We start from the raw sequence: 25,464 nt of genomic DNA on the forward strand, positions 1-25,464 counted from the left end.
TTGGATATTCCAAGTGACTCATTGCATATATAATTTGAAATGCATGACCAGAAATTTAATGAGTAAAGGACAAAATGTTGAGCTTAATTCTAAATGTTGATGTCTGGCAGGCTTTCAGCAAACTTTCCAGACTTTTATGGTTCAGTGTGTTCTAGGGAAAGATGAATTTATGATTTAATCTCTTTGTATTTTAGATGCATATGAAATAAAGTTGGCAGAAAAGTAATTGCTAACAATTGACAATGGATATAATGCACAGTTGAGTTGAAGTTAAAGAACAATACATAGATAAAATAAAATCACCAGCTATGAATTGTATCAATGAATCCAGTATAAATATGCCCTGAGACAAAGTTCCCTTCTGGCATAGGTAATTCTAAAGAATATGGACAAACAAAAACTGCATAAGAATGCAGTTTTCCAGAGTAATAATTGATCTCATAATACTAGTAATAAAGCAATAAATAATTCTGCAACAGAGGTTGCCTATATAACTTAACAAGATGCAAATATTTTAGTTACACAAAAATTTTCACATAAATTAGTTGTAATAGTCTATAAAGTCAAAATTATCCACTTATTAGTCAAGACTAAATTTATCTTTTATTCTTGAAATACTTTCAAAGGAGGAAATTCACTTCATATCCAGCAAGCTTTTTTATTATTTTAGGTAGAAAAATGCATTGCTTTAATATTAAATTTAAATATGAATTATAAATTACAGTTGCTATAGAAGAACTTTTAAGAATTATATATAAAATTACTCATTTAAAGGAGACAGATTTTCTAATAATCTTTTTGGAAGATTAAGCATGCTTCCATTTTATAGGCAGCCATTTGACTAATTTATGCAAAAGAACATACCTTGAAGACAGTAACCATCAGTTACTGTCAGCAATCTGCCCATAAAAAAGAATTCTTGCCAGATGTTACAGCTTCTTTCTTTTAATGGTCAGGGAGAGAATATTTCTATCTTCTCTTGTCTCCAGACATAGTTCTAAGCACTGGATTCTCCAACACAGTACTGTAGGCAATAGGTAACTCGTTTTTCTTCTTATACTTTATGTCAATTTCTTCAAACCATAATAATAATACATCTCTTTACGTTACTACATTAAACATCAAGTTGTCACTTTTTAGTTCATGGTATGTTATTTAGTGAAATGATTACAAAATATATAAACAAACATATTTTAAGTGATACCATATTTTTTATTATTGTTGATCACTTCAAAATAATTTTGAATGTTTGAAGGTTAACGAATCTCTAATAGTGCTGGGTATACACAAAGTTCTCTAAAGCAGAAAAGATTTATATCTATTTTGCTTTTATTTCTGATATCACCTATTATGGTAAAAATGTCCTGAACTGATTTTTTAAAAATTCTTTTAGATTGCTAAAACAGAATACTAAAGTGTTGTAAATGGAAAGAACTTGTATGTCACAGTTCTAAAAATTGGAAAGCCCAAGAGAAAAGCTGCTAGCCCATTCATTGTCTAATGATGGTTTGTGTCTTAACTCACTGAGGTCCATCTTTTCATTGTGTCCTTAGAAGGGAGACTGGTTGAAGTAATTCTATAGCATCATATGGTGCACAGGCATATATGTATACGAAACACTTATGGAGCTGATGGACTGCTCAGTCTTTATATGAGTGCCTTATCAATTGGAGCAAAGGCCATCACTGACATGGATGCAGTTGCCTGTTTTGGATCATTTTCTCCTAGATGGACAGCCATGTCTGGCTTCACAGAAGAGGACAGAGTTAGTCCTGATGCCACTTAAAGTGGCTCTGTAAGATGGCACATGTGTGGGTGTGTGGGGGTTCTTCTCTGAGAAGGGGAAGGGGGAAAGGGGGAAGAGGGTGGGAAGGTGGGAGTATGAGGAGAGAATGGAAGGGGATGTTCTCAGTATGAAAAGTGAATGAATAAATTAAAGAATAAAATAAAAAGAAGAAGAATCCTGTTTGAGCTGGGTGCAGTAGCACACTCCTGTAATTCCAGCAATCAGGAAGACAGAGGCAGATGAATCTCTATGATTTGGAGATCACCTTGTTCTACAAAGTGAGTCCAGGAAAGCCAAGGCTACACAGAAAAACTTTGTCTAGAAAAAACAACCACAAAATAAGAATCATGTTTGATTTTTACTTTTATTGTCTATTTTTTTCTGGATTTTTGAATATTTTCATATATAATGACAAATGTTGTGGAAAGAATCCAAGATTAGACAAAAAGTCATTTTAATTTAATATATGGCTTAAACATGTAGAATGAGGGATATTTTAAGCATGTTTAGTAGAGTTGAGATTTCATTATGGCCTGACACTTGTATCACTTCAGTTGCCCAAAAATTTTTATTTGAAACAATTCAAGAAGAATACTTTTAAAATTTATTTTTTAGAATTGTGAAGTACAAGCTTTATTAATACTTTTTTGGACAGAAATACTTCTATATTTAGTGTAATCTGATCATTTTCCTTCTATATTTGAAAAATAGTGCCTATTCCACAAATATTAAAATAACTTTCTATACTTTAACAGCTTTACATTCCTTCTTTTTTATATGTTTTGCTCTAGAGCTATATCTTACACAAAATTCGTAGTTTGTCTAGTATATGAGAGGTACAGGTCAAAATTCAATTTATGCATAAGGACATGCAATAAATTACAATCTGTTTATTCATAAAGATTCTTCTGCACCACATAGTCACCTTGATGAAAAATGATGTGTCCATATAACATGCATGGATCTTTTATTATATTTCTATTATTTTTCTGTTGTTTATTGGCTTATTTATATATTTATAATACAGAATTTAAAATGTGCTAATTGATATTTTATAATAAACCACAGTACATAGAAATGCAGTGACCCAGTTTTACATTTCTTAAATATCTTTAATATTTTTATTTTATATAAATTTTAGAAAATGTTTTATAAATTATTCCATCAATTACTAAGAATTCCAGCTGAGATTCAAACTAGGATTATATTGAATTATTCAATTATTTTGAAATAATGGTATGTTGGCAGTATTAAATGTCCTAACTAATAAACATTGTATGTCTCTTCAATTTAAGTTATCAAATTCCTTTCAATAACATTTTGTATTAATGGCTTATATGTCCTTAATAAGCTTTATTTTTGCTGCTATTGTAAACACAACTTTCAACTTCTTTTCTTCTAATGTCGAAACAAAAATTGTATTCATGGGGTTTTTTTATTTTGATCCAATGACCTTCTACATTTACTTATTAATTTTGATAGTTCAGTAAAAAATATTTTGTTTTCATTTGTAGATATAGTCTGATGTTACCAGCAATAAGTTCTTAGAACTTTGAGTTTTTTTCTTGTGTTTTATTTTTACTGAACATACATAAGAAGTTTCAGAGAATAGTTTTGTTAATTGGAGATGTTAAGTTTCCTCATTTTCTATCTCAAAAGGAAGTTTTCACAAATTAAAATTTAATCATGGTTTCTGTTATGTAATTTTTGTAAATATTTTTCACTTGATTAAGAAAGTCACTTTATAGTCTATGTTTGCTATGGGTTTTCATATAAATAACATTAAAAACCTGGAAAATAATTTTCTAATTACTTAAGGAGATGTCTTTCAACATAAATATATATGGAAAAAGGCAAGAATATAAACTGGAGTGTAAATGTTGTCATTGTTATTCTACTACATTATATTATTTTACAGTACTTATTATGACTCATAGATTGTATGAAAATAGGAATATTAGAATGTTCAGGTAGAAAGCATAGCTTTTTAGAAACATTTATTTTTACTTTAGGACAAACCACTCAGGACATATGTGAATGTTTCTGTGTCAGAAAACTATTTACAGAGGATTTCTCATCTTCCCAGTGTTTTCCTCAATTGTATGTTTTTGCCAAAATGGATAAAATAATTCTGCTCTTTGTGTTCATGCCTTTTTTTCAATATGACTTTGTAGTATAAAAATGATTGATATTTTCCTACCCATGAGCACAGACTACTTTTGAGATTTTGTTTGCTCAATAAAACATGACTGAAGTAATTTATCAGTTTTAGGATAGGTATGAAGATCACTGCTCATTCTCAACAAATGTCCACACTTTGACATCATGACAGGGCATTTTCATCTACAAATATGTCACAATGAACTGACAGCTGTATTGAGACATGTAAATCCAACAGGCTGCAGGTTGGATGTATCTGATAGATTAACAATTTTGTGTTGCTTTTTGTTTGATGACAGGTATGTGACCCAGTTGCCCCTGCTTTCTTTGCTGACAGCTAGCCAAACATAAGAAAAATTTACCCCACTGACCTGCTCTGACTCAGCATGCATTAGTCAGCCTAGCTAGAACACACTGTAATTTCAGTTAAGACAAGATTACTGGTCCAGCAAAATCGTGAGCTAAATAAATTGTTTTTTTTTTTAAACAAACTAATTTTTGAGGTGATTGTTTTTAACTATATTCCATTACAATAAGCTATTCACTTGTATTAAATGTTAATTTGTTATTGTCTTAAAATTCATTCATCCAACTTGTTACTCATTTCACTAACATAAAATAAAATAAATCAAAAAACTCTTATACCTTAGCCACTTTTGAATGCACTGTAAATGATCAAAAAAGATAACAATAATACTTTATGCCTTTGATTCAAATGCAGTATGGTAAATAGATGATATGAAAATAAAATAAGTACTGCTTTAGATGATAATTGGTAATAAAAAAACAATTTTATTTCAGATATACATGAAGAATGTCACTGAGAATTTGAGTTGAAAAAGAAAGACTTGGATAAAATAAGGAGGTAACTTACATAGAATATATTACATAGGATGAATAATAAATGCACAACCATTTGTTATGTTTGTATTTAGGTCTTATTTTTGAGAGTAGAGAAGAATAAAAATTGTGGATAGCAGTATCAGGTAAAAGTAATGGGGACCAGATTATATATCAATTCTATTTGGCTTTGATTTAAAAAACTATTAGAGACTTTTCACATTGTTTCTTTACAATTTCTTCTATTTCTTTGCAAGACTGAAGAAGAGCATGGCATGAGTTTCTTTCAATGTAAAACAGTCCTTTAGACTGATCAATTGAGGAAAGCTGAAACAAAAGGAAAACAAGGACTAAAGTAAAGGTAAAATTATGTTTGTGTAAAATGAGGAAAGACATAAGTTATGTTATTGCAGATAAGGAAAGATGGAAAGAGTCCAGATACATCACATTTGAATCCCATACTAAGGAGGAGTTGCTTGGTAATGGAAATAATGTGAAAGAAAAAGATGGAACAAAGATGCAACAAAGGTGACATTTGGAATTTAGTTTCAGAAAATTGAAAGATACTGTTGCTGTTAACTAAATTAATCAGTGTCAGGGGTTTTAGTAGGGCCTCAGTTTTAAATATGTTGAGTTTTATTGGGGCTTTCTATTAAATATTGCAGTAGATAAATAAAATAAACTCGGTATACTAGGCTGCAATTCAAAGAAAAAGACTGGACAGGAGATACTTAACTTGGAGTTTTTCAATATATAGAATTTTGTAAATATATGAGTTTAGTTAGAGAGAAGAGAAACATCAAATGTTGAGAACATAGGTACTTTAATATTCTAAGATTTAAAAGGAAAAAGTAAAAGACACTGCTGAATTTCGAGAAAAGCTAGAAGAAAATTAAATGTTCTATCCAGAAAACCAATAATAATTAAGAGAAACACTATTTAAAAGAGGATGTAGTATTAATTTTCAAAATGCTTCTGAGAAGTCAATTAATATGAACACTGAATATTGACCACTTGGATTTAACAACATGGGGTTTACTAGTAACCATGACAAAATAAAGTAAATGAGCAGATGATGGCAAAGCCTTTCTTAAGTGGATAGTAGAGACAGCTTCTAAAGCCAACACTGTTGAAGAGATTTGCTGCATAAAGTAAGAGAAAAAAACAAACAGAGGGAATATGAAATGTTGTTGGAGTGTTATATTCTTTCTTTCTCTTTTCATCTTTTTATCTGAGAAAGAAATCACATCATGTATGAGTATTTATGAGAAAGGCCCCTTGATAGAAAAAATTGGTAATGCAAGAAATGTGACACTCATTTTTCCTTCTATAACAAGAATGCAAAATAAGGATTCCATTTTCCATTACAAATTCTCTTTCCTTCATTCAGGTTTGAATAGCAAAACGAGTAAAATAGGAATGAGTTGATTATTACAATATCCTAATAGAAGAGACACATCTCTGATTTGGACTCATTAGCCAATAGCAGCTTTCTTTGTGTTACAACTGTCTTCCTATGACAAAAGAAATTAAATTGGTAGGGGGCAGCTGAGGGAAGCAAAAAGAATTACAAATTTTTGGCTCTTGTTTTCTTGCCCTTCACACATTCACAGTTTCTAATACACAGAAATCTGAACATATATGCTCACTCTTTTTGTTTCATTAAAACCTGTGTGTGTACTCAAAAAACTGTAATGATATGGTGAGTGATTGGGTACATACGCATCTGTATTACTTCATCTCTATCCTTATTTTGGCTACTTTTCAGTATAACTAATATGTAATTATAGCCAGCTGATACTTTAAGAAAAATAGGACCCACTGGAGCTACAGAATAATGCTGTAGTGATGATAGTATCACTATTTTAAAGCTTCCCTAGAAGTGTCAGGGGAGAAGAGATGAAGCCATAAGCCTGTGAAATCAGTTCATTATTCTATTAATTAGGAAGCCAGGACATTTCTGACTCAGCTGATGATTCAATCTGCCCTCAGACAGTCATTTTGTCTCCCTTGGCATCACTGCATGGAAAAAAGTATTTTTGCAATTAATACATATTCAAGAGCATTAAAAAGATAGGCAGAAAATATCTTCAAATTCAAAATATAAAAAAGGTAGTATTTTTCTTGAAATAACAGCAGCGAGTTGGGTTTTTTTTTTTTTTATGTTACGCATAAAATAAGTGAATGAAATCCCAACTTTTTTTTTACACAATGATATCAAGCCAGAAAATATACACAATTCACAATTCCTAAGTTCAGGTTTGTTTGGCAGGTGACTACTGAATTATGCTGAGGGAGAGTTTGGCCAAGATGATTCTGCCTTCTTCTGGTACTGTGAAAATGGCAGCTACCTACATCAGAACTCACAGTAACAGGAAAAGAAGTTTTGGATATATATTGTGTTTCTGAAAAAGAGATGTTAGTTGTTTTTCAGCTCTAAACACCACTACAAGCCATAAACTTTGTTTCAGTGTAATTGATTCCTCCACAATTCTAGAGAAAACAGCCATGTCAGTTCAGAGAAGAAATGACTGCCTACAGGAGGTGCAGGTCATTAAATCAATTTATGAGCCCTTTTTGAGCTTTATGGAGCCATTTACCAATTTAAGAGCACTTTTCATAGAACCTCTAAAAGAAACAAACATGTGATTCATCCATCCTATTTCTGTTTATTCCTTCCTGTATGAGTTAAACAGCTACTATTATTGAAACACAGTGCCGCTAAGGCCTTTTAAAGACAGTCATAGTCTTGTCTTCATCTAGCTTACCAAGCTAGAAAGGAAAGACAGGAACTGGATGTATAAACATATTTTGAATTGTGGAAGAAAGGAAATGAACATAAGCGTTTATGCTCTGATTAATTTTCACATGGCTTATAAAATACTTACAGTTGAGGAAGTAAGAGTCCTCACCCTATTGACACCAACAATTCTTGATTGTTATTCCATCAGTAATAAGATCAAGCTGAAAAAAAAAAATAAGATCAAGCTGCTTCTTTCTAGTTGGCAATCCTGAATCATGAGGGAAATAAATCATGTCAAACAATGTACAATTGCAACCAACATGTAATGACAACAAGAAACAAGCTTATATCATTGTAAATCATTGAGATTCTTGAGTCATGTTTTGCTTCAGCAAAGCAGATAGAACTTATTCATTCTTTAGTTCTTTAACTTAATTTAATTCTGTTATTCTATATATATATATACGTATATATATATATATATATATATATATATATATATATATATATATATAGTTTTTTTTTAGAGGCAGGGTTTCTCTGTGTAGCCTTGGCTGTACTGGACTCCCTTTGTAGACCAGGCTGGACTTGAACTCACAGCCATCTGCCTGCCTCTGACTCCCGAGTGCTGGGATTAAAGGCGTGTGGCCCCATGCCTGGCTAAAAATATATTTTTCATACATTATATTCTTATCACATTTCCCCTCACCCAATTCCGTTCAGATCCTCTGGCATGTCCCCACCCACTCTAATCCACACTCTGTTTCTCTCTCACTAGAAAACAGAGAAAGAAAAAAACCACATGAATCAGAATAGGACAAAACAAACAAACAAGCAGATTGAAAAAGAAAAAGGCCTACTCAATTTTCAAGTTGATGAGCTCTGAATAATTCAGGCAACAGTTGAACACAGATGTGTTATTTTTTTCCATTGCTTTCCCTAGTGTGATCAGGTCACTGCCACCAAGTGAAGTGAATTGTGGCCCAACTTTCATTTTTTCCCATGTGCTTTACAAACGGTGAATATATTTCCTTTAAGTGTACTAATATCAATTATAACTCAAGAAGTTTTATCCTTGTAGAGTGAAATAACATTTACTTTGAAGAGAGCAACAAATGAACATGTATGTGGTAAGCTTTAATTTTTTAAATGAAGCTAATCGTCATGAAACAAAATTAATGCAATTTTTTAATATGACATTTAAGTGGCATGATATAATCTATAATAAGGCTAATGTTAAAGTGTAAACATAGAAATTGATTTCTTGAGAATGATATTAAATATTTTATTAAAATTCCCTGTTAAGTAAAATGTATTATAGATCTAGAAACAAAAACTATTGTTATAAAAAACATTTTCTTTTTTAATTTATTATAACTTATTCAGATTCCACCCCAGCTGTTGTCCCCTCCCTTATATCTTCCCGTTTCTAACCTCCCTTCCTCTTCTGCCCTATTCTACTCCCCTGGACCTCTGAGAAAATGGGACCACCTTTCCCACCATATGACCACAATATATCAGATCTCATCCGGATAGCCTGCTTCCCCTTCCTCTGTGTGCCACTCGGCCTCCCTACCTAGGGGGAAGTGATCAAATTAGGGGTACCAGAGTTCTTGTCAGAGGCAGTTTCCTCTCTCCCCACAACTGTAGAAAATGATCTGCTCATTGGCTAGTTCTGAACAAGGGGGTCTAGGTTTACTGCATAATTGGAAAAACAGTTTGTGCAGGGCTCCCTGGCTCCAGATCCACCAACCTTGAGTGGCTCCTTATTTTCTTAATTCATTCTCATTTCATAATATTTTAAAATGTTTTGGAGCTGGAACAATAGCTCAGAAGTTAAGAACACTGTCTGTCCTAGCAGAAGTCCCACGTGGTAGTGTGCAACCTTTTGTAAGTCCAGTTCCATGGGAACTAACCACCATTTCTGCCCTTTGTGGGCCACAGGCATGTATGTGATGCAGATAAATATGAAGCCAAATTAGTCAAACACAGAACTATATGCTATTTCTCTGCTAAGCCTATTTGATACCTAAATAGCCATTTACTAAACTTAACAAGCAAAAGAACTGAGCTGTACATTGAATTTTAGCAATCATGGTCTAGAATCAGTTTTTTAAATCACTGAGAAAATGAATGAGTATAATACTGCACTGTATGGGAATTGTATATGGAATCAGGAATCACAAAAAGTTATCTTTAAAAAAAATCAGCACTTTTATAACAGCATTTCTAGGCTTATGTTAACCTGTAAAATCTAACACAAAACTTATCAAGCTGTGTTGAGTGTCTAGGACTTGCTTTAAAATAGTCTGTCCTAGTTTAGTCCCATTGGGCATTGAAGAGACAATCGCAAATTATATGAAACTATGAAGGACAAATTCTCCTTCAGGCCACAACCTCCCTATCCAACACTATTAGCATATTCTTAGGGTAGCCATTGTCTAAATCTTTAATTTTTTCTATTAACAAAAACAAGATATTTAGTAAGCAAAAATAAGTGAGAAGAGCAATTAGGTAAAGTAAGTCAATGAAATTTTTATTATTATTTTTTCCGTCTGTTCTGTTCCCCCTAAGGCTGCATCAAAACTTTGAACAACTATATGGGGGCCTAAGCCTTGTTTCACATTTCCCCAAAGGTTTCCACTTCCAGAGGCTCCTTTGCCCAAAGAACTCTTCCTGAACATTCCCACCATGGCTTGGCATGAAATGTTAATGGATATTTACTCATGAAATGACTCTGTTACTCAGACAGTTGGAAATGTTTTATTTGACTTGGTGTAAGTATCATTAACACGATTGTGCGGAGTAAGTGAAGAAGAAAATGTAGGTTGGTGCTAAAACCCTTCAAGTATGCCTTTATTCCATTATCCAGGTAAGGTTATATGAGAAAGTGTCAACCTAATGGCACCATTTCTTCACCCATGTGCCTTTTCCTCTTAGGTGCTTTATTCTCTAGAGAGCTATATCCAAGTTCCATAACAACCGCTGATTCTGCTTGACAACAAATTTGTGCTTGAGAAACTATACATAGGTTAGCATGGTGTGAAACTCTAGATAGCTTGACGTCAATAAGTGATTAGGAGCATGAATTCTATAATATGAAAAAATTGTTTTACTTTCTCTCTATGCCTTTTATTTATTTTATGAATATGAGAGTTTTGAAGGAGGATGGAAATGATATAATTATAATCCCGAAGTAAAAAAAAAATGAAACATGTAGGAAAAGAAATGATTTTTATGTGTTCTCCTACATACATATAATGAAATATAAAAGACAGAGAACAATAAGGAACATTCTATGTGTTGATATAGAAAAATATCCAAAATATACCATCCTTGATTTCTTTCTAATTAATTTTCTCTTTTAAATTAATTGCTGTTAAATGCATGTATGTGTATGTATTAACATGAACACACATACATATTTTAAATACATGAATTTATATGCATATATGTGAATTCTCATTGATGTCTTATATGACAGACTGCCAGTCAGAGGACAAGCTGAAAGAATGTTTTTTCTTCCACCATGTGAGTCCACTGGATTGTGGTCAGAATGTAAGACTTGACAGGAAATGTCTTAACTGCATAGCCAAACTCTTGTTCCTAGAAGGATAGATTTCTTAACTGCTGAGCTTAAAGAAAGATTGACTTCTAAACTTACATTGATAGATCAAGAGGTAAAGTCATTTGCCATTTTGGAAGTATTGGTGCACTCACCTTTAACATTTTCTTTCAGCACAACATGTAAAAGAACCTGCTTTAGAACCCTGAGATGCTTATAAATTGGTATTTCAATTTTGCACAGAAGCCATGTTAATCTTCACTGAATCATTTCAAATATAGTGTACATCATACTGAAATGAGCACCATGAAGTCACTTTTAATTTATCAATAGATGAACACTGTGGAGTGGCTTGCAGCCAAAGATGGGACAGACTATAAACTCTGCTTTCCATTTGGCCTGGAGGGTTGCAGGGAGAAAGGGATTTCTGGAAAGCTGCAGGCTTTTATATTTTGAATGATGATTGGAGAGGAGCCATATCACCTTAAGTTTTGGCAATGTGTGGATCTAATCCTCTAGCTAATAGTGACAGAAGCAATCAGAATGGTTCAAAAGAGTTAATGAAGACTCAAGCAGGAGTAATTTTACACAAAGAAATCTTGATAACTAAGAAGAAGCTTTGATATAAGGAAGTTGCCAGTCTATCATAAACCAAGACATGTTGCAGTTGGATACAAGAGAGGAAAAGGAATGATGAGATAGTTGAGGGAAGAAAGTATTTTTTAAAAATATAAAGAGATACATAAGCTATATGGTTCTGGTCTCTCTTTCTCCCTCTCTGTCTGTCTCTGTGTCTTTAGCTGTGTGTTGGGGTGTGTATGAATATCTGTGCATGTGTGAGTGTGTACATGTGCATGTGTTATGTATGTAAAATCCACAAAAAATCTTGTCAAACTAGTGTGTTTATGGTCACTATAAGGCTTACTACATCAAGACAATTTGACCACTGCCACCTAAGTACTGAGTAGGGATCACATTCTTACACAATGGGTTGTTTTCAGTTGTGCTAATATAAGTGTAAATTTTGGTACATGTGGGAGAGAAATACAAAATTGTGTGAGAAAGGAAAAGATGATGGAAAGTCACCGAAATACATGCTTTTGTATCTTTACAAAGAGGAAATGTATTAAGAAAGAGCTTTCTAAAATGGCAAATTAAGTCTGCTGTTTCTACTGAATACTGCACAGAACCAGCAGATGCCTCAGGCTGTTGCTGACCTGAGGCTTCTGGAATAAATATTTGGGAATCCTATTAATGAGATGCTTTCCAGAGTTCCCATAGATTTGCTGATCTGTTGTAGTGACAGATAACTTGAATGGGGTTCCAGAAAACTTTTATTTTGTCCTGTATTTTGCTGTGTACCTTCCTTTGAGTATAAATCCAAATGAGATGTTGTAGACAACTGCTTAACCTTTGTGTGTGATGACAAATTGCTGCATTTTTGAACTCCTGCCACTCAGCAACTGCTTTACCAGCTGGCTAGAAATAGTTGTTTGTAGGTATTGTGAGCTCAAAGAAAGAGGAGTTCAACTATAGTTACATTCACTATATAATATCAAAGCCAATTTTAGAGAGGACACATTTCAATTGAATTTTACAAGTTCACTTTATGGACTGTGGTATGTAATTCATAAAGAACGATGCTAAAGATTTTCCATTTGCACAGAGAAAATTATGCTTTTTGGATGAAATTTCTGAGTAGAAGCACTTTCAATCTTCTCATTCACTCTTCATCTCCATTGGATTGGGAAGCCTTAGGTCTTAAAGATGTCATGGATATTCGCAATTGGATGTTATCTGAATGTAAGCGCAAATTCACAGGGCCCATTTACTGGAAATCTACAATAAAGGACAGTGTCTATCAGATTAGCCTGGAGTAAACTATGTTTGATGTTATCTTGATTAATTCTTGACATGTGTGGGTCCAGCCCACTTCATATAGTGCAACTCATGAGCTGATTTTACTGGCTTATATAAAAATATAGGCCACACATCTCCCAAGGAATCCCCCTGCTCCACGTGAGGCTACACATAAGACACCCAGAATCTAACATAGGTATCCTGCCTGCAGACTATTATACTCTCTCAGTGCCCAACCAGCCTGTCCCAACCACCTCTCCTGTCCTTGTTACAACATCCAGGCCCACAATTCTGGTAAAAGTATTTGGCCCCACCAGAAGTCATGCTGGCTGCCAGAACTCTAGGTAGACTGGTAGCTTGGGCACTGCCATCACTACTTCAGTGTTGTCTAAGTCCAACATAACCAACCCTATTCTTCTCCTCACCATATCCCTGCTTCCAACTCCAACAGAGATAGTCTAATAGACCAGAGGACATGCTGGTTATCAAAGGATATGCCAGGGTCTAGAATTTTAGCCCCCATGTCAGATAGAGACCCTCTACTCAACCACACCCCACTCTGGCCAGAAGACCAGAGAAAACCTAGAAATAAAACATCCATCCAAAAATGGGCACATAGTCCTATAATCACACCAAACCCAAATGATTAGACACCAGTTTAACAACATAATGACAGTGAGGACAATAAGTCGCCATGAGAGGCAAGCTATCCTACCACAACAAACTTTGCATATTCCAACACAGCTGAAACATAAGAAAATGACCTGAAAGCCAATTTCATGAAGATTTTATAAGTCCTTAAAAAGAAAATTAATAAATCCTCTAAAGAAATTGAAGAAAAATTCAAACAACTAAGTTGGAGTAAATAAATCACTTAGAGAACATAAGGAAAAATCAATCAGTTGAAGGAAATGAACAAATGGTTCATGATCTGAAAATGGAAATATAAGTAATAAGGAAAAGACAAACTGAAGGAATCCTGTAGAGTTAACAGAAAATATAGATGCAAACAGAATACAAGAGATAGAAGAAAGAATCTTGAGGATTGAAGACACAATAGAAGAAAAGGGTATATAATTCAAAGAAAATCTTAAATCTAAAAAAAAAAAAAAAGAAAAAATAGTGATACGAAACATCTAGGAAATCTGGGGTTGTATGAAAGGACCAATCCTAAGAGTAATAGGAATAGAAGAAGAATCCCAGATCAAAGGTCCAGAAAATATTTTTATTAATTTTAACATGTACATTTATGTTATTACACATGAATAAATAAATTACAAATAGCAGGAAGAACAATGAGACAATCAGGAGTTACATAAATGTTACATTAATAGTGATTTGGCTATTTGTATTTGTGAAAATGAAGAAAGTGTCTTTCCTATCTTGTTGAGTCTAAATTTCTGAATGAAAATCAGTATCTATCATATCTCATTTCTATTGACTTAAAACATCTATCTTCATCTAAAATCACCTTAACCCCTAAACAACTAAGCTTAATTGAAAGACTAAACTATCTGGACTTCAACCACATCAGAGATTTGAGAAGAGATAAAAATTAAATACTCTAGTGAAACGGAAATGCAGGTTATCAGCTTCCAAAATGACTGAGACAGTGTGCTGCCTGAACAGTCAGAAAACACTTGCTATAACATTGGAGCATCATCTTTGGTCGTCTAGCCCAATACCTCTGTGAGGCAGGAACAATTTACAACTTGTTTACCTCGTCTTGACAGAGTTTGGCCATCAACTCTGCCTGAATCTAAGCTTGCCCACTTTTAGGCAGAATTCTGTCAATGGCAGAAATGAGGGCATTTTGCCCATTGGCTGCTTTGCCACATTTCAAGCCAACTCTATAAGGAGGTTCTTTGATATTGAACATACTCTTTGAGGTAGGCTGGGTGTTGCCAGGAGTTAACTTGTCTTGTTGTCAAACAATCTTAGGATAATAAAAACATCTTTAAATGCCATATTCTGTAGATATCTGAGGCTTCTAAAGATCTTATTTAACTATTTTACCTTACATATCTATAGAATCAGATCTATCTGTTGGATATAGGGTATATATTCTTGTGATAACATTAGACTAGATTTTGATATTATGTGATTTGCATCAATATACAAAATTTAATACCAATGAATGAAAAAACCTTATTTGTGAGTAACAAGGCCTTGGGTTGAGGAATAGATTCAATAATCTACCTTATGTTCTATCCTCCCTCAATATTTCTATATCCCTCTTTCTTTCATTTCAGCTATCTCCTTACCTATGAAAGAAAGACAATGGAAAAGAGAGACATTCCTGACTCCAAGCTAGTTTTCTATCTAAGTAAGACCTATAATAACTTATATCCACCTCCCAAGAAAAATAAGCATCTGTAGCCCAAGAGAGCAACAGAAACCTACCCAACCTCCATTAGAGGAACTAGAACACCTTTCTCTTAAGGTTTCTTCAGGCTGATTTAGAGCAAATAATACCTTTGAAGGGGCCAAATAATTTGAGAAAATGGTTAAGTAAGCCATAGATACCATATGTGGGCCAGTTTCTAAATGTTGAGAAATTCCAGGCTTAATAAGAATCCAGTCTGAAATGCTGGACCAGTTGCGATCAGATGTTTTCTACAACATTGTCCCAGAAACTATATTTTTAACAAAATTATAAAAGAAAAATTGCAACCTAAGGAAAGACATGTCTATAAAGATCCAATAACCTTACAGAACAGCAAATAAATAGAGCCAAAAAGAAAGCTCTTTCCCACATATGGAACAAAGAATAAATATTAAAAGCTGCAAGGGAAAAAAGGCCAAGCAATAATAGCTTCAGGCCAATTAGAATTACACCTGATTTCTCACTACTGGTTCTAAAAGCCAGAAAGGCCTGAACAGATGTGGCAACAACTCTAAAAGACCACCAATGTCTTCCAAGGCTAATATAACTAATAAAATCTCCATACAGAAAGAAAACAAGATCTTCCACAATAAAGTCTAATGTAAATAATATCTATATGCATAAATCCATGCCTACAGAAAGTGCTATAAGGAAAATTTCAACTGAATTAGGTTAATTATACTCATGAAAACACAGGAAATAATAACATATCAGCAAACCAAAAGAAGGGAATCACACACACACACACACACACACACACACACACTTCTAACCACCAACCAGAAAATATAAATTATTGGTTATTAATATCTCATAGTATCAATGGAGTCAATTCACCAATTTAAAAAACATATACTAACAGAAAGGATAAGAAATAAAACAGGGTCCATACTTCTGCTGCATACAAGAAACATACCTCAGAAGTAAAGATATATATTACCTCAGAGAAAAATGTTGGAAAAAATGATTTCCAAGCAAATAGATGTAATAAACAAGCTTGTGTAACCATTCTAATATAAAGAAAATAGACATCAAACAAAAATTAATCAAAGGAAACAAGGAAGGACACTTTATACTCATCTGCCAAATGATGTTTTAATTCTTAAACATCAATTGTACATGTGAGTATGGGGGGCGGGTAGATTCTCTAGCTGAACATACTGACCACAGATAAGGAATCTGAGAAGGGAAAGAGGGGTGAGTCAGGCAAAGGCATTCAGGAATCTAGCAGTTTTGAATTACTAGCAATCAGACAACTTCTGCAGCTCTGATGACTGACTAGCAACCAGATAACTTAACTTCCTTATTTGTACAAGTTTTACAGAACAAAGACTACTAATTATCTAAGAAGAACAGATTATGTGTTTTGATTTTCATTACATACCTAGGATTACAAACCAGTCACAATTAGATAATAGAAACAAAACAGGTTATATTTTTATATAACTTCTCTATAACCCCAATTTAAAGAGTATAAAGCACGTCTCCACCAAATTAAACAAATGTATTATATGACAGCCTACTTTTAAGCTGGCAGTGTTTGTAGTTTTAAAACACTCCATACAAACAGAAAATATCTGATCCTCTCTCTCTCTCTCACTCTCTCTCTGTGTGTGTGTGTGTGTGTGTGTATGTGTGTGTCTATGCTTGTATCTGTTTATTTTTAATTTTTATTCATTTTTATTTTTATATATACATCTATATTATTACATATATATATGTATATGTGTATATATATATGTATATATATATATATATATATACACAATGAACTACCTACATCAAGAAGAACTATGAAACGATCAAGATTAATATAAATTTCACACGCTTAGTGTTTTGACTATTTGTATTTGGCAACCCTGAAGAAAACATCTTTCCTATCTTGGTGAATCTAAAATTCTAAATGTAAGTCATTATAAATCATATCTCCTCATTATCAACTTAAAACATTTATCTAGGCCTAAAAATATCGTAACTACTAAACAACTAAGCTTAATTGTGAAATTATACTCCCTGGTCTTCAACCCCATCAGAGACTTGCAAAAGAATAAAATTAATTACTTGAATATATTGGAAGTGCATGTTAGCAGCTTCCCAGATGAGAAAATGACAGTTTGCTGACTGAATAGTCACCCAAAACTATCTATAATGTTAGAGCATCATCTTCAGCCTTCTTGCCCAAAGTATCTGACAGACATATTTGTGAGGCAGGAACTATTGAGTTTACCCTGTCTTGGCAGAATTTGGCCATTGACTCTGCCTTCATCCATGCTTGACCACTTTTAGGCATAATTCTGTCTAGGGTAGAAAGCCCAGTGGCTGCTTTGCTATATATGAAGCCATATCCATACGATGTTTTTTGATGCTCATTATCTTCTTTGAGGCAGGCTGGATGTTGTCCAGAGTTAACCTGTCTTGTTAACGAATCTTTAAAATAATAAATACATCTTTAAACACAAAATTCTATATGTCTCTGAGGTTTTTGAAGATGCCATTTAACTATTTTGTCTTATCTTTCTATAGAATCATATCTATCTGTTACACATAGGATGTATATTCTATTGATAAAAATAGACTAGTACTTGATATGGCTATTATTTGATCAACTAACAACAATTAACTTGTATAACTTACTTCTCCTAGACAGCCTGCAATAGCACTTTCAAAGTATTGGAAGTAAATCTTGTATTATAATTGAGTTGTATGGGTACAATACTTCATATTAGAATACATATATATATATATATATATATATATATATATATAGTATGTGAAGAATAATTTTAAATTTAAATTCTATGCCAATTTGTCAAAAATTAAACTCATTTTGCATCTATATGCAAAATTCTATACTAGTGAATTAAAAATAAACTTCTGAGTAACAATTAAGGCATTAAGTGGAAGGGTAGTTTCACTAATCTACTTTCTATCCTATCAACCCTATATATTTCTATATTCTCCCTCTTTCCAGTCTTTTTATGAATAGCAAATATTCATACCTAACTTCTTTTACTATATGTTTCATCAACTATGCTACAAAGTAGAAAAGGTTTATTTTAGTAAGTCTATCTTTTTTTTTGAGTTTTATTCCTGAAGGAAAGTATCCTGTACCACCCCTATTTTTAAACTACATTTTCTGACAGGTGTATGTATATTATAAAGGAGGCCTCGAACCTGTAACATATTTTCTTGGCCAGTCAGAGTTTGTCAAATGTCTCTGTTTGAGTTTGCTCAGGGGCACATACCTCAAGATAATTCTTTGAGCAATGGCCTCATCTAGCTTAATGATCTCTAGGCCATGAGAAAGACTTTCAAATAGGACCATATAAAATCAATTTTAGAATTTTCCTAGGAAGACTCAGACATAAGTTTCTTAAGAAAAGACATAAAATGAATCAATGCAGAAAATCACAAATGTTGCAAAACACAAATACCAAAATTCAAAGTGAGAGATAGGAATGACATAAATTGTAACATCCATCTTGGCTTTGTCAGAACTATTTTAAACAGCTGTGGTGGCTTCATGACTCTAGCTGTTTCCAGTAGAAAAGGCTATGACAATCAGTGCCCCAAATACAAGAGTACTCATGTTTGTAAAGGAAACACTACTAAATTTAAATGCTAATTAAAGTAAACATTGACCTCCACACATTAATAATTGGAAACTTCAATACACCACTGTCATCAACAGGTCAGCCAGCCAAAAACTAAAGAGAGAAACACTGGAGCTCATAGACATTACAAAACAAGTGGAACTAATAGATATCTACAGAACATTTCAACCAAACTCCAAAAAATATACATTCTTTTCAGCACCTAATGAAACATCTCCAGAATTGATCACACACCCAGAGACAAAGCAATCCTCAACTGATACAACAAAATAAAAATAATGCCCAGCATCCTGTCAGACCATCATACATTAAAAGTGGACTTAAGCAACAACAAAACAACAGAAAACATGCAAATCCATGGAAACCAAACATCTTTCTACTGAATGACAGCAATAAAGGAAGAAATTAAAGAATTACTATAATTCAGTGAAAATTAATATACAACATGGCAAAACTTATGGGCCAAAATGAAAGAAGTACTAAGAGGAAAGTTATAGCACTAAGTGACTATATAAAGTAATTTCATACTAGCCACTTAATATCACTCATAAAACTCTAGAACAAAGTGAGGCAAGTTTCCCCATGAAGAGTAGACTGATTGCAACAAACACTCATACTGCGTTAAGAAATCAATACAAATAGAAAAACAAAGGACAATACAGAGAATCAATGAAACAAACAGTTAGTTCTTTGAGAAAATTAACAAAATGGAAAAACGCTTATCCCAACTAACTAAAAGAAGGAGAGAAAAGATACAAATTAACAAAATAAAAAATGAAAATAGGAGCATAACAACAGACACCTAGGAAATCCAAAGAATCCTTGCATCATACTTAAAAACCTGTACTTCACAAAATTGAAAAATCTAAAAGAATGCATAATTGTCTCAGCAGATGCAAATTAACAATATTAAATCAAGATCAGAGAAACAATTTACATAGACATATACCCCCCAATGTAATAGAAGCAGTCATTAAAGTCTTCCAAGAAAAATTGTCCAGTACCAGAAGGTTTTACTGCAAAATTCTACCAGACATTTAAAGAAGTGCTATTTCCAATACTTGAATGATTACACAGAATAGAAACAGAAAAAAATTACCAAATTCATTTTATGAAGCTACAGTCACTCTGATACTCAAGTCAAATAATGACTCAAGAAAGAAAAAATATTACAAACCAATTCTCTCAGGAACATAGATGCAATAATACTCAATAAAATACTTGCAAACCAAATCCAAGAACACATCAAGAAGATCATCCACCACTATCAAAGAGGTTTCATCCTAGAGTTGAAGAAATGGTTCAACATATGCAAATGTGTTAACTTAATGCACAATGTATACAAACTGAAAGAATAAAAACACATGATAATTTCATTAGATGATAAGAAAGCCTTTGAAAAAATTCAGTACCCATTCATAATAAAAGTCTTGGAGCGATCAGGGATATGAAGGACATATCTAAGTATAAAAAAAGTCAATATAATGCTGTAGCTTATAGTCAACATCAAATTAAATGGAGAGAAACTTAAAGCAATTCCACTGAAATCAAGAGCAAGACAAGGCTGCCTTCTTACTCCATAACTATTCAATGTGGTATTTGAAGTTATAGTTCAAGCAATAAGATAACCAAAGGAGCTCAAGAAGATAAAAATTGGAGAGGAAGAAGTCAAAGTACCATCACCTGAAGATGATATGATAATGTACATAAGAGACCCCAGCTGAATAATACATTTAGCAATGTTGATAGATGAAATATTATCTCAAAAATCAATAGCCTCCCTATACAAATTGGCAAATTAGAAAGAAACTGGGGAAACAGCATTCTTCAAAATAGCCATAAATAATTATAAAATATCTTGGTGTAACTCTAAACAAGCAGGTGAAAGAATTGTAAGACAAAAACTGCAAAGATTTGAAGAATGAATTTGAAAAGTATATCTGAAAATGAAAAGGTCTCCCATGCTCAAAGACTGATAGGATTATCTTAGTAATAATGGTCATCATAACAAAGCAATCTACAGATTCAGTGAAATTTCAACTAAAATTTCAACGCAATTCTTCTCAGACCTTGAAAGGTAATAATCTGCTTCATATGAAACAAAACAAAACAAAAACTACGATATCTAAAACAATACTTTAGAATAAACAAATACCCAGAGGAATCACTATTTCTGCTTTCAATTTGTACAGCAGAGCTATAGTAATAAAACCACATCATATCCACATAAACACTCACACACATACACACACACACACACACACACACACACACACACACACACACACTGAGCAATAGAATTTAATCAAAGACCCATATATAAATCTATATACCAATAGATATGTGATGTTTGATAAAGAAATCAGAAAGACACCATGCAAAGAAAGCATCTTTAATGAATGGTGCCATATATTGCACAAAAATCAAGTCCAAATGGACCAAATAACTGAATATAAAATAACACACACTGAAGCTGATAGAAGAAAAATTGGGAAATAGTCACTTTTTGAAGAAGAAGGGTTTATTTGGCTTATACTTCCACATCATAGTTTATCACTGAAGAATCAAGGACAGGAACTCAAAAAGGGCAGAACCGGGAGGTAGAAGCTGATGCAGAGGCCATGTAGGGATGCTGCTTACTGCCTTGCTCTCCATGTCTTACTCAGCCTGGTTCCTGATAGAACTTAAGATAACCAGCCCATGGGATGGCACTATTCATAATGGGCTAGGCCTTTCCCATCAATTACTAATTGAGAAAATACCCATCAAGGTTGCCTACACCCTGATCATATAGAATAATTTTCTCAATTGAGGTTTCCTACTCTCTGATTACTCTAGCTTATATCAAGTTGACATATAACTATCCAGCATCCAGCACAACTGACTCTTTGTCAACTTGACACACAAAGGCATCACAGTTAAGTCACAACCTTTCCTGTCTTGTTCATTCTCACATTCACAAATCACTAAATGCCTAACAACATAAAATATGTTATAAACTTAAAAAGTCCCACAGCCTTACAAATTCAAAAACTTTAAAAATATCTGTCTTTATGAAAATCCAATCCCCACTGCCACCACCAAAACCACATTTTAAACATTCAGAAGCTCATTGCAATCAATGCAAGGGTAGAGAAAAAGTTGTAATTGTGGATAAGCTGAAAGTTTGAATTCATGTACAATTTCTTTATACATAGAAGCTTGGTTGGGGTGTCATAGAGTAAAGGTCAGACATATACGGTTGGCAATTACTGATAATTTAGGCATTCTTCAAGAACACCATGCACAAACCAGTTATTTACTAAAACTAATTGATATTTTATTAAAATTTGAGTACTTAAAAAATACAAAGTCGGTAAAACTACAAAATCTCATTTTTTCTTTCTTTTTTTTTTCTTTTTCTTTTTTTTTATTAATTTATTCTTGTTACATCTCAATGTTTATCCCATCCCTTGTATCCTCCCATTCCTCCCCCCACCATTTTCCCATTACTCCCCTCCCCTATGACTGTTCCTGAGGGGGATTACCTCCCCCTATATATTCTCATAGGGTATCAAGTCTCTTCTTGGCTACTTGCTGTCCTTCCTCTGAGTGCCACCAGGTCTCCCCCTCCAGGGGACATGGTCAAATGTGAGGCACCAGAGTACGTGAGAAAGTCATATCACACTCTCCACTCAACTGTGGAGAATATTCTGACCATTGGCTAGATCTGGGAAGGGGTTTAAAGTTTACCTCCTGTATTGTCCTTGGCTGGTGCCTTAGTTTGAGCGGGACCCCTGGGCCCAAATCTGCCTATCATATTGTTCTACTTGTAGCTAATAAATGGGACCTCATGAGGCTGAGAAGCTATTGTAAGGCAGGAGACACTGTCAAGAGAGCAAAGCAACAGCCTACAGACTGGGAAAAAATCTTCACCAACCCTACATCTGACAAAGGTCTAATATCCAAAATATATAAAGAACTCAAGAAATTAAACATGACCAAACCGAATAACCCAATTGTGAAATGGGGCTTGGAACTAAACAGAGAATTCTCAACAGAGGAATATCAAATGGCTGAGAAACACTTAAAGAAATGCTCAACCTCCTTGGTCATCTGGGAAATGCAAATCAAAACAACTCTGAGATTCCATCTTACACCCATCAGAATGGCTAAGATCAAAAATTCAAGTGACACCACATGCTGGCGAGGATGTGGGGAGAGAGGAACACTCCTTCTTTGCTGGTGGGAATGCAAACTAGTACAGCCACTTTGGAAATCTATCTGGTGCTATCTCAGAAAACTGGGAATAGGGCTTCCTCAAGACCCAGCTATTGCACTCCTTGGAATATACCCAGAAGATGCTCCAGCACACAACAAGAAAATTTGCTCAACCATGTTCTTTTTTTAAATTTTAATTTTATTAATTTATTCAGATTACAACTCAATTGTTATCCCATCACTTGTATCCTCCCATTCTTTCCTCCCTCCTGCTTTCACCCTATTCCTCTCCCCAAGGTCTAAGACTGAGGGTGACCTCCTCCCCCACTATATGGTCATAGGGTATCAAGTCTTATCTTGGTAGCCTGCATATTCTTTCTTTGAGTGCCATCAGGCCTCCCCACCAAGGGGAGGTGGAGGGGACTGACTCATTTTTTAAGTTTAATACTCTTTATTGTGATATTAAATATTGGTTAGACTCTGATTCTCATGGGCCAGACGAGCTTTGTCTCCTTTGTTTCCTAAGGGCTCTGATCTATTCAATAGAGTAATTTATGATTCCCTTCTGCCTTCTTCTTTTATTTTTTACATATAAATTTATATTATTATGCATAAATACAATAAACTACCTAAAGCAAGAAAAACCATGAAACAATCAGGAATTATATAAGTGTTACATTTATAGTGTTTTGGCTATTTTATTTGGCAACCTTGAAGAGAGCATCTTTCCTATCTTGGTGCATCTAAGTTAGTAGTCTTGAATTCATTTGCATAGGAGACAACTTTCTGCACAGAACACTGATAGCATGGGCCTGAAGAACACTAACCAGTAAAAGGAACTTCATGAACCTGAAAAGCTTCTGTAAGCAATGGAAACCATCAATAGGACAAAACAGCAACCTACGGAATGGGAAAATATTTTCACTAACTCCGCATGTGACAAAGGGCTAAAATCAAAAAATATATAAAGATCTCAAGAAAATAGACTGTAGTGCCCGTGCTACTGTAGACCCGAGTGTAGGAGCGAGAGGCTATGGATTAATAAATGACAAGACAGTGGGTCATTCACATCGAGAGAATGCTGTTCATTTGAGGAAAAGCTGACCCTTATATACAGGTCCAAATAAGTGTAAAATTACACAGAAGCATGGTAGAAAATTACCCCAGGTGGGAAGTGCAGGTCACAGGACCTGTAACCATGGTAGCAAAGGTACAAAACAAAGAATAGGAAGTTGTGGTCAGCTCACTGGAGCATGTTTTTACCGGAAAGGCATGTGACAACAGAACAGCTGAGCCAACTTGCCAGGTTCCCACACTAAACATCAACAAACCAAATAATTCATTTAGAAGTGGAGTATAGTTAGAAACAGAAATTTCTCAACAGAGGAATCTCAAATGGCATAGAAACACTTCAAGCAATTTTCAAAAATCTTAGCCATCAGGAAAATGCAAATTAAATCTACTTTGTGATTCCATCTTATATGTATCAGAATGACTAAGATAAAAAACACAAGTAACGGGTGGAGAGGTTAAGTGCACTGGCTGCTCTTTCAGAGGTCTTGTGTTCAAATCCCAGCAGCCACATGGTGGCTCATAACCATCTATAATGTGATCTAACACTCTCTTCTGGTGTACAGGGTTACATGTAGGCAGAGCACTGTATATACAATAAATAAATAAATAAATCTTTAAAAAAACAAATAACAACTCATTCTGACAAGGATGTAGATAAAGAGGAATACTCCTCCATTGCTGATAGAAATGCACACTTGTACATCCACTATATAAATCAATATAGTGGATTTACCTTAAGGCCCATCTATATCACTTTTGGGCATATAAGCAAGCATTGCTCCATCCTACAACAAGAACATTTGTTTAATTATGGCCATTGCAGCTTTATTTATTATTGACAGAAACTGGAAACTACCTAGATTACCCTCTACTGAAGAATGAATAAAGAAAATTAGATAAATGTACACAATAGAGTATTACAAAGCAGTTAAAAAACAATAATATCAAAAATTTCAGTAAAATTGATAGAAATAGAAAAAAAATCATCCTCATTGAGGTAGCCCATACTGAGAAAGACAGAGCCAGGGTGGTAGAAGAACCACACCACAAGAACATGGCACACAGAATCACAAAGGCAGAGCTCCTAGTGCCTCACAGAAACTAAAGCTACAAACATGATCTCTGTGTGGGTTTGAACTAGGTTCTCTGCACCTATGTTATGTTTGTCTGGCTTGGTGTTCTTGTGGCACTCCCAACACTAGTTGGTTGGGTTGGTGTCTCTGAGACTTTTGATTG

At 33.9% G+C, this 25,464-nt stretch overlaps 1 non-coding gene across 1 annotated transcript; it reads right to left on the bottom strand.

The window, feature by feature from the left end:
* Window positions 1–11,292: 11,292 nt before the first annotated feature.
* Window positions 11,293–11,396, bottom strand: LOC127185999 (U6 spliceosomal RNA). Its single transcript, XR_007830259.1, has one exon. It is a non-coding gene; the product is annotated as a U6 spliceosomal RNA (small nuclear RNA).
* Window positions 11,397–25,464: the final 14,068 nt, after the last annotated feature.

The sequence above is a fragment of the Acomys russatus genome, chromosome X (genome assembly GCF_903995435.1).
Source record: "Acomys russatus chromosome X, mAcoRus1.1, whole genome shotgun sequence".
NCBI lineage: Eukaryota > Metazoa > Chordata > Mammalia > Rodentia > Muridae > Acomys > Acomys russatus.